The following is an 8062-nucleotide window of genomic DNA, read 5'->3' as shown; positions in this document are numbered from 1 at the left end:
ACGAGAAAGAGAAGAGCGAGAAAGGGAAGAGAAACAGCGAGAGAGAGAAGAAAAAGAAAGAGAGAGACAACATGAGCTAGAAGTATTATGGTTAGGTGGTCGGAGGCCAACGACGGAAGCCAGCAGTTTCGATCCGGTAAGGAACATCAAAATGGTCCCGAAGTTCAACGAGAAGGAAGTTTCTAAGTTCTTCGCAGCCTTCGAGAAAGTCGCTGCCTCTTTGGAGTGGCCAAGGGAGAATTGGGCCATCATGATACAGTCAGTCTTGACTGGGAAGGCCCAAATCGCCTACTCCACGTTATCCCTTGACGACTCCGGCGATTACGACAAGGTGAAGAAGGTCGTGCTCATGGCGTACCAATTGGTACCTGAGGCTTACAGGCAGAAGTTCAGGAACCTGAAGAAGACCTCAGAGCACACCTTCACCGAATTCGCCACAATCAAGGAGCGACTTTTTCAGGAGTGGTGTGCCTCTCGGAAGGTGGAGACCAAAGAAGACCTCGAGCAGCTTATACTGCTAGAGGACTTCAAGGATTGTTTGTCTGGAGACCTGAAGACGTATTTAGAGGAACAGCAGGTAGAGACCTTGAGTGCGGCAGCCACCATGGCTGAAGAGTATATCCTGACGCACAGGCCTTCTGCTAAGTACGTCCCAAGGCATTACCAACGCCGGTTTGACAAACCTCAGGACAAAGAAGAGACTCCCGTCCCACGAAGCGCTAAGAAAACGCCCCGAAGTAGCCCTCGACGGACCAGTCCTAGCAGTCCGAAACACCGTAGTCCAAGGAGGAATGTGGTGTGCTGGACCTGTGGGCAGAAAGGGCATGTAGCTGCTATGTGCCGAGGCAGAAGAGGTGGCAGCGCACGTAGGGAGGTGATGATGATGAGCTGTGTAATACCACCAGCTGGAAGCCAGTCGACAACGACGCAGGAAGGATCAAGTTTGTTCGCCCCTCACCCTTCAAGCGGGTACGTAACGAGTGATCATACTGGTAGATCAGTTGTAGTGCTCAGAGATAGTGGAGCAGCCCAGTCCCTGATCGTGAGAAGCTCGTTACCCGAGGGAGTGAATGTGGATGGGAGACAAAAGGTTGTCCTGGTTGGGTTTCCAAGGACGCGGTACATCGCCCCCTTAGGGGCCATGGTACCCGAAAATCCGATGAAAAATGGAATATTTACGAAAAATTACGAAAAATACTACAACGTTCTGGCAACACTGTGGTCCAAACCGTTTAATGATATCTTGAAAAATAACGTAATTAGAGTCAAATTTCCCGCTGCAACTTTCGTGAATCTGGTCCTCGCGCCGTGAGTACGCCGCGGGGTATTGTATCTTACGTTGTAGATGTCTTATTTTTCGTAATGGCGTTGAAAATAACATGTTATGAATAAAATGAATATAAACTAACACATATGGCAACACTAATTGTCTGACACGAGGGTGGTGCAGTCAGTGACTGCGTGTCTCTCATGGAGAGAGGATGTATGCTGACGCGCTCACACAATATCTCCCAGAACATGCTATTTTTGCTATTTGTACTGCAATATGACTTACCAAACGAACAAGAGAAAAGCATTGACAGCTAGATGCATGCGAGCTCTCCATACGAGCTGGCCGCAATGCGTAAATCACCAGTCACGAGTGCAACCCGTTCTCGCAAATTTAATAAGTCAATATTGACTTATTAAATATGTGCATAGGTGACATACTTAACATAATAGATACCCTTAAAAAGATTCATAGAAAACACCAACCTTACCTAACCTTGTTAGTATCTTAAGATAAGCATCTTATTGCTTCGTAATTACAATTATTACCTAACCTATAATAGGTATAGGTTAAGTAATAATTGTAATTACGAAGCAATAAGATGCTTATCTTAAGATACTAACAAGGTTAGGTAAGGTCGGTGTTTTCTATGAATCTTTTTAAGGGTATCTATTATGTTTAGTATATCACCTATGCACGTAGTTAATAAGTCAATATTGACTTTACGAATTTGCGAGAACGGGTTGCACGAGTGACCGCAGGTTGAGTAAACTTGTCGAGCACGCTCCGCAACTCCAACTTTTACAACTAGATCTCATTTCACAGCCTTTATTTATTATTCAATTTACATGAAACTTGCACATTATATGTAGAGTTTACGCCTCTATAAACGCATGTCATTATTCTTATCTACGTAGATTTATTGATTTTATAAATAATGATACACTTCATTTTGTTGCATACATTTTTGGGAAACTTTTATAAATCTGTATTATTGCACTAAATACATCTGGGATAATGATGTGACATGCAAATCTTTATTATATAGTAAGGTCATAGCTGAGTGTCGTATAAATGATTTTGGTTCACAATTGTGGGCTGTGAAATCAATTGAACATGGTTGAAAAATTCTTCTTTTTTTTTTTTTTTTTTTCTCCGTCTCTATTTAGGCTGAGATGCTGAAACTTGGCCTAGGTGCAGCACCTTTCACATGTATCAGGATAATAAATTATGAATACCCTACAACAATTTTTTATATCATGGTGATATGGCCCCTTAGTGCCGGTACATCTCGACTCGCCTTACTTCAGCGGCACATGTGCGTTGGCAGTAGTCGATACCCTCCCTGTGGCTGGGATTGACGTGGTACTAGCCAACGACTTGGTGACAGGTTAGAGCAACAATCTTCCCAAGGTCGTGGACGAGTCAGCCAGAACAGCAAGGTCAGAGGTAACGACGGGCCGTGGTAATGTCCAGGTAAAAACAGACCCGGATTTAAGTAAGTTTAATTTGTCCTCTCCCCTACAGATTGAGAACGTTCTAGCAGAGTCTCCTGATTCTTCTCCCGACGAGGAACATGCGGTTACGATAGCAGAGGTAACTGAGCAGGAAGAGAGGCCTCATGTGCAAGCACCCACGGATACCAACGAGTCTGGAGCGAAGGCGGATGTGTACTTGCGGTATGGCAAAGTACAACGTTCATTGAACTGGCCAGAGATTCCCCAGACGTCAGAGGTATGTGAGGTGTGTTCGAAAGGTCTAGTGCCCTCTTTGGTCCAAACCAGGCTAATGGATGTAGCCGGCTATGGACATTTCAAGCTCAGGAAGCTTATCCCTCAGGTGACCAAATGTTTCCTAGCAGTATTTTGTTTTATTCTCGTGTGTGGCCTCGGTAAGGATCAGTGGACGACCCGGCAGATGATGGCTCCCGTGAACACCATGAAAAGATCCCAGGGATTAGAGGCGTGCACTGCGAGTGTTGCAGTCGACGAAGGAACCTGGAAGGTGATGGTTGATATAGGAGGTACGACATATGATAATATGAGTGACTGTTTCCGGCAGGTTGACACCCCCCGCGTGATTGCTGAGCCTCAATGCAGCGTTATACGGAACGTTGGTCGACCTGACGGTGGCAGAGCGAATGCCATCTTCGGTGTGCAAGCAGCCCTGTTGAGACTAGGTGTAAGCCTAGTAGAGGCGTATGCAGTAAGTATTGACTTACCCACTGTCGCTATCACTCTGAATTATCAGACCCATGTATTCTAGGTTCCCGTCTCCCTGAAGGACCGTCGGACCGGTACCAGAAATGCCGTCTGTGATCAGCCATCATCGGTGCCCCGACACAGGGAGGTGTCGAGTCGCCCCAGATCGTGTCGATACCGATCCTTACTCGAGAGATGTGAGATGATGCCCCTGCTTGACATCGCAGTGGAGACGTGGAAGATTACGCCAGGCAGGACATTGCCTTACATCTGCAAGTTCCCTTTGTGCCAGGGTTTCTCCTTAGTACAGTTCTGTGGACGAGACAGCCTCGCGGTTCCAGTTTATAAAGCATGTGAGTCCATTTGGAGTCGTGTCGCCGTACTAATTTGGTTTGTGTTTCTTTTTCTAGAACCCCAAACCAAATTCCTTTTGATGGGGAGGTGTTACGAACCCGGATCCAGTGTCCGAGCACGGAGCAGTGACGACCGCGCCATCTGTGGGTCGGCTCCCGAAACCCCCTCCAAACGGACGACGACACCTGGTGAGGACGACGAGTACTGGCCACAAGGGCCGGTTTCCAGTCCTGTGCAGCTCACAACACAGCCGCTGCTGACCTCTGGTGAGGTGAAGCTCAGACAACTGCGCCATCTATGGAGTGGATAGGTGGGCGTTTGTGTCTGAGCCTGTAAGTGAGGTGTTTAGTGTCCCTGTTATTGATGACGTGTCTGCTTACAGAGTCGACCTGGGACTGCTGTGATGGAAGTTGAGTCAGTCTACCCAAGGCAGCCGTCTCCATACTTTGTGCTTTGCTGCAGCAGCTGTGAAGTCGTCCCCCGGAAGAACACTGTGGTGTTACCCTGCCAGTGGAGTGGCAGTAGAAGGATTACCCGGGACCGACTGCTGGAGACGATTATCCACTGGGGTATTGAGGACAGGAGAGTGATTTGTGGTATCACACGAGGCTCCTGACTAGGGCGTTACCCTAATATCGCTCGTGGAGTGGCCTTACCAGCGTTGCTGGTCCGGAACCTGCCAGCAGACCTGCTGGACTTGTGGTTGACGGCCTCCACAGCGGTGCCCCCAGTGGACCTGTGTTTTGGCTGACCTGTGGCCAGGGTAGGCTCAGCTTCTCAAAGGATTCGTTGTGAGGCCACGAAAGCACCGAAGACTTAGCACCGAGAGCTTAATTCCAGCGTCTTCAGGAGAAGACGTTTGTGTACAGTGTTAATACCCCTCCCCCCGTGTAATCTTTTTATATATTATTTATTGGTGGTGGTCAATATATTATATTAAGTTTTTGCCTTTATTTCCCTTCCCCTTTAAGTTACTTGCTTCACGGATCACATCCCTTGAAAGCCACTACTGGCTTGGGGTCGGATACAACTTCCTCTAACAACATCAGAGTAAGAACCCCGTTGTGTCCCGAGAGGGCCGTAACAGTCTTTAACATGGTTGGGAAGGTCATTCCACATTCTGGGCCCCTTGATTTGTAGAGCATTTCTAGTTTGATTAAGTCGTACTCTAGGAATATCAAAACTGTATTTATTTCTGGTGTGGTGCTCATGGGTTCTGTTACAACCTTCTATGAATACAATAAAATAGTAACAATTTAGAAGTAAAATAAAGATCCAATAGATAACCAGGGAGGACACAGAAGTTACATAAAATAAAAAACAAAAAATCAGTAGAGACTGACAATATAAATGTAAAATAAAAAATAATAAGAAAAATAATAATCATAAAAAAAATGATCTTGAAGATAATTAGCTTAGTAATGGTTAATTAACAGGGTAATAAAAAGCCCTAGGTTTAGTGATAAGGGGATTAACTAAGAACAAATAATTAAGAGTATAAAACAGGCAAAGATGACAAACAAAAAAAAAAATAAAATAAAAATAAAAATAAACACCTTTGGAAAGGAAAGGCAGATTTTAAGTACACTTTGGTTGTATGTGAGACTACAAATTATGTTCTGGTTATTCAGCTGATATCCCACAGTCATCCAGGAAAGAAGTGAGGTGTGCTTCAGTGGTTATGACATAAGTTTTTCCAGAGTCAGTCTTCCTAGCTATTATTTTACCATCGCGCACAAAACAATGTTTAATAGCAGTGGATCTATTGCAAATTCCACGTAGTTTAAATAAGAGATTTTGTCTGAATCTGGTAAGACATTCGTTCACATAAACATTGCATTTCCTAGCGACTGCAGTAGTGATAAGGTCTGACTTGCGGGAGCAGCTATCTAACTTCACCCGTATCTTTCTGTTGTTTGTACCAGATGATTTGGTACCCACTCTATAAGCTGACTTAATGTCTCTTGTCTCTAAATTTCTTATATACATTAATGATCTGCCTAATGTCTCTAACATTCTGAAACCTATTTTGTTTGCTGATGATTCTACCCTCATTTACTCCAACCCCAACCCACATACACTAAATGATGTTGTTAATAATGAACTAAAAAAAAGTCCACCTATGGATGTCAACCAACAAACTAACACTTAACATAGAAAAGACCTACTACATCCTATTTGGAAGCAAATCTACAAATGCAATTCAGCTTCAGATTGACAATGTAAACATTAGCAATAAAAATGATAGAAAGTTTCCTGGCATATTCCTAGACAAGAGACTCAACTTCAGTACCCACATACAACACATAACTAAGAAAGTCTCTAAAACAGTTGGTATACTCTCCAAAATCAGATATTTTGTTCCTAACTCTGCTCTCATCTCTCTATATTATGCACTAATCTATCCCTATCTCAACTATGGTATCTGTGCATGGGGTTCAACCACTGCAAACCACCTCAAGTCCATCATCACCCAGCAAAAATCTGCTATCAGAATAATATCAAATTCTGCTTTCAGACAACACACAGCCCCCTTGTTTAACTCCCTAAACATGCTAAACATAATCTCACTCCACAAATTCTCTTGTGTCAACTACATTTACAAAACCCTGTTCTTAAATGCAAATCCTTGTCTGAAACTCTTCCTGGACAGATGTAATAGGACCCATTATCACCACACCAGAAATAAATATCTCTTCGATATCCCCAGAGTTAAACTTAATTTGTGTAAACACTCTATGCAAATAAAGGGACCCAGTTTATGGAACTCACTCCCTACTGAATTGAAAAGCTGGCCAACTTTTACATCATTCAAAATCAATACTAAAAAGTACCTAATTTCATCTTCATAGATTTTCACTTTTTGCCTTAAAATTGCACTGTATCTATTGCTACCCAGTCTCCCAACCTTTATGTTCCCAATTTGAACATCTTTACCATTGAGATCATTGCTGTTTTCTTATATGTGCTGCCATTCTATTGTATGGTGTTTATAAATCTTGTTTATCTGTATCTTTTGCTACCCAGTCTCCCAATCTTTATGTACCCATTCTGAACATCTTTACCATTGTGATCATTGCTGTCTTATATGTGCTGTCAATCTGCTGTATGGTGTCTATTAATCTTGTTTAAATTACTAATCAAGCTGTCAATGTAATCAATCAGAGCTTTAATATAACAATGTGCTTTAATATACTTACTTATCTCTCTCATCTCATTTTTCTCTTGTAATGTATCTTTCATTTATCAATTCTGATTGAAATTACCTACTTAAAATTATCTGCTAGATTAAGGACCTGCCCGAAACGCAGCGCGTACTAGTGGCTTTACAAGAATGTAAATACTGTACTATCCAATGTATTCTCACAAACCCAATGTACCTTCTCGTATATATATAAATAAATAAATAAATAAATAAATACATTAATGACCTTCCAAATGCACCAACACCTCAAACCTCAAACCAATTCTATTTGCTGACGACACAACCTTCATTTACTCCAGTCTTGACCCCCTTGCTCTAAATGCCACAGTAAATACTGAGCTAAATAAAGTCCATCTTTGGCTAACTGCCAACAAACTTACCCTTAACATTGACAAAACTTTCTATATTCTGTTTGCCAATAAATCCTCTAATCAAATAAATCTCAAAATAAACAATACCCAAATTTGTAACAAATTAGATGGAAAATTCCTTGGCGTTCTCCTTGACCACAAGCTGAATTTCCAGGGACACATTCTAAATATATCAAAAAAAGTTTCAAAAACTGTTGGCATTCTTTCTAAGATCAGATATTATGTACCCCGCCCTGCCCTGGTGACTCTCTATTACTCCCTCATCTATCCATATCTCAACTATGGTATTTGTGCTTGGGGTTCTACTACCCAAAATCATTTACGTCCTCTAATTACTCAACACGAAGCTGCTATTAGGACAATATCCAACTCTGGCCCCAGACATCACTCGGTACCCTTACTCATATCTCTGAATATGTTAGATATTAAGTCACTGCACATTCTCTCATGTGTATTATATATATATATATAAAAACGCTGAACTGTAATGCCAATCCTGACCTCAAAAGCTTCATTGAAGGTTGTAACAGAACCCATGAGCACCACACCAGAAATAAATACAGTTTTGATATTCCAAGAGTACGACTTAATCAAACTGGAAATGCTCTACAAATCAAGGGACCCAGAATGTGGAATGACCTTCCCAACCATGTTAAAGACT

This window comes from Procambarus clarkii, unplaced genomic scaffold (genome assembly GCF_040958095.1).
Source record: "Procambarus clarkii isolate CNS0578487 unplaced genomic scaffold, FALCON_Pclarkii_2.0 HiC_scaffold_174, whole genome shotgun sequence".
Lineage (NCBI taxonomy): Eukaryota > Metazoa > Arthropoda > Malacostraca > Decapoda > Cambaridae > Procambarus > Procambarus clarkii.
This window is presented reverse-complemented; position numbering follows the sequence as displayed.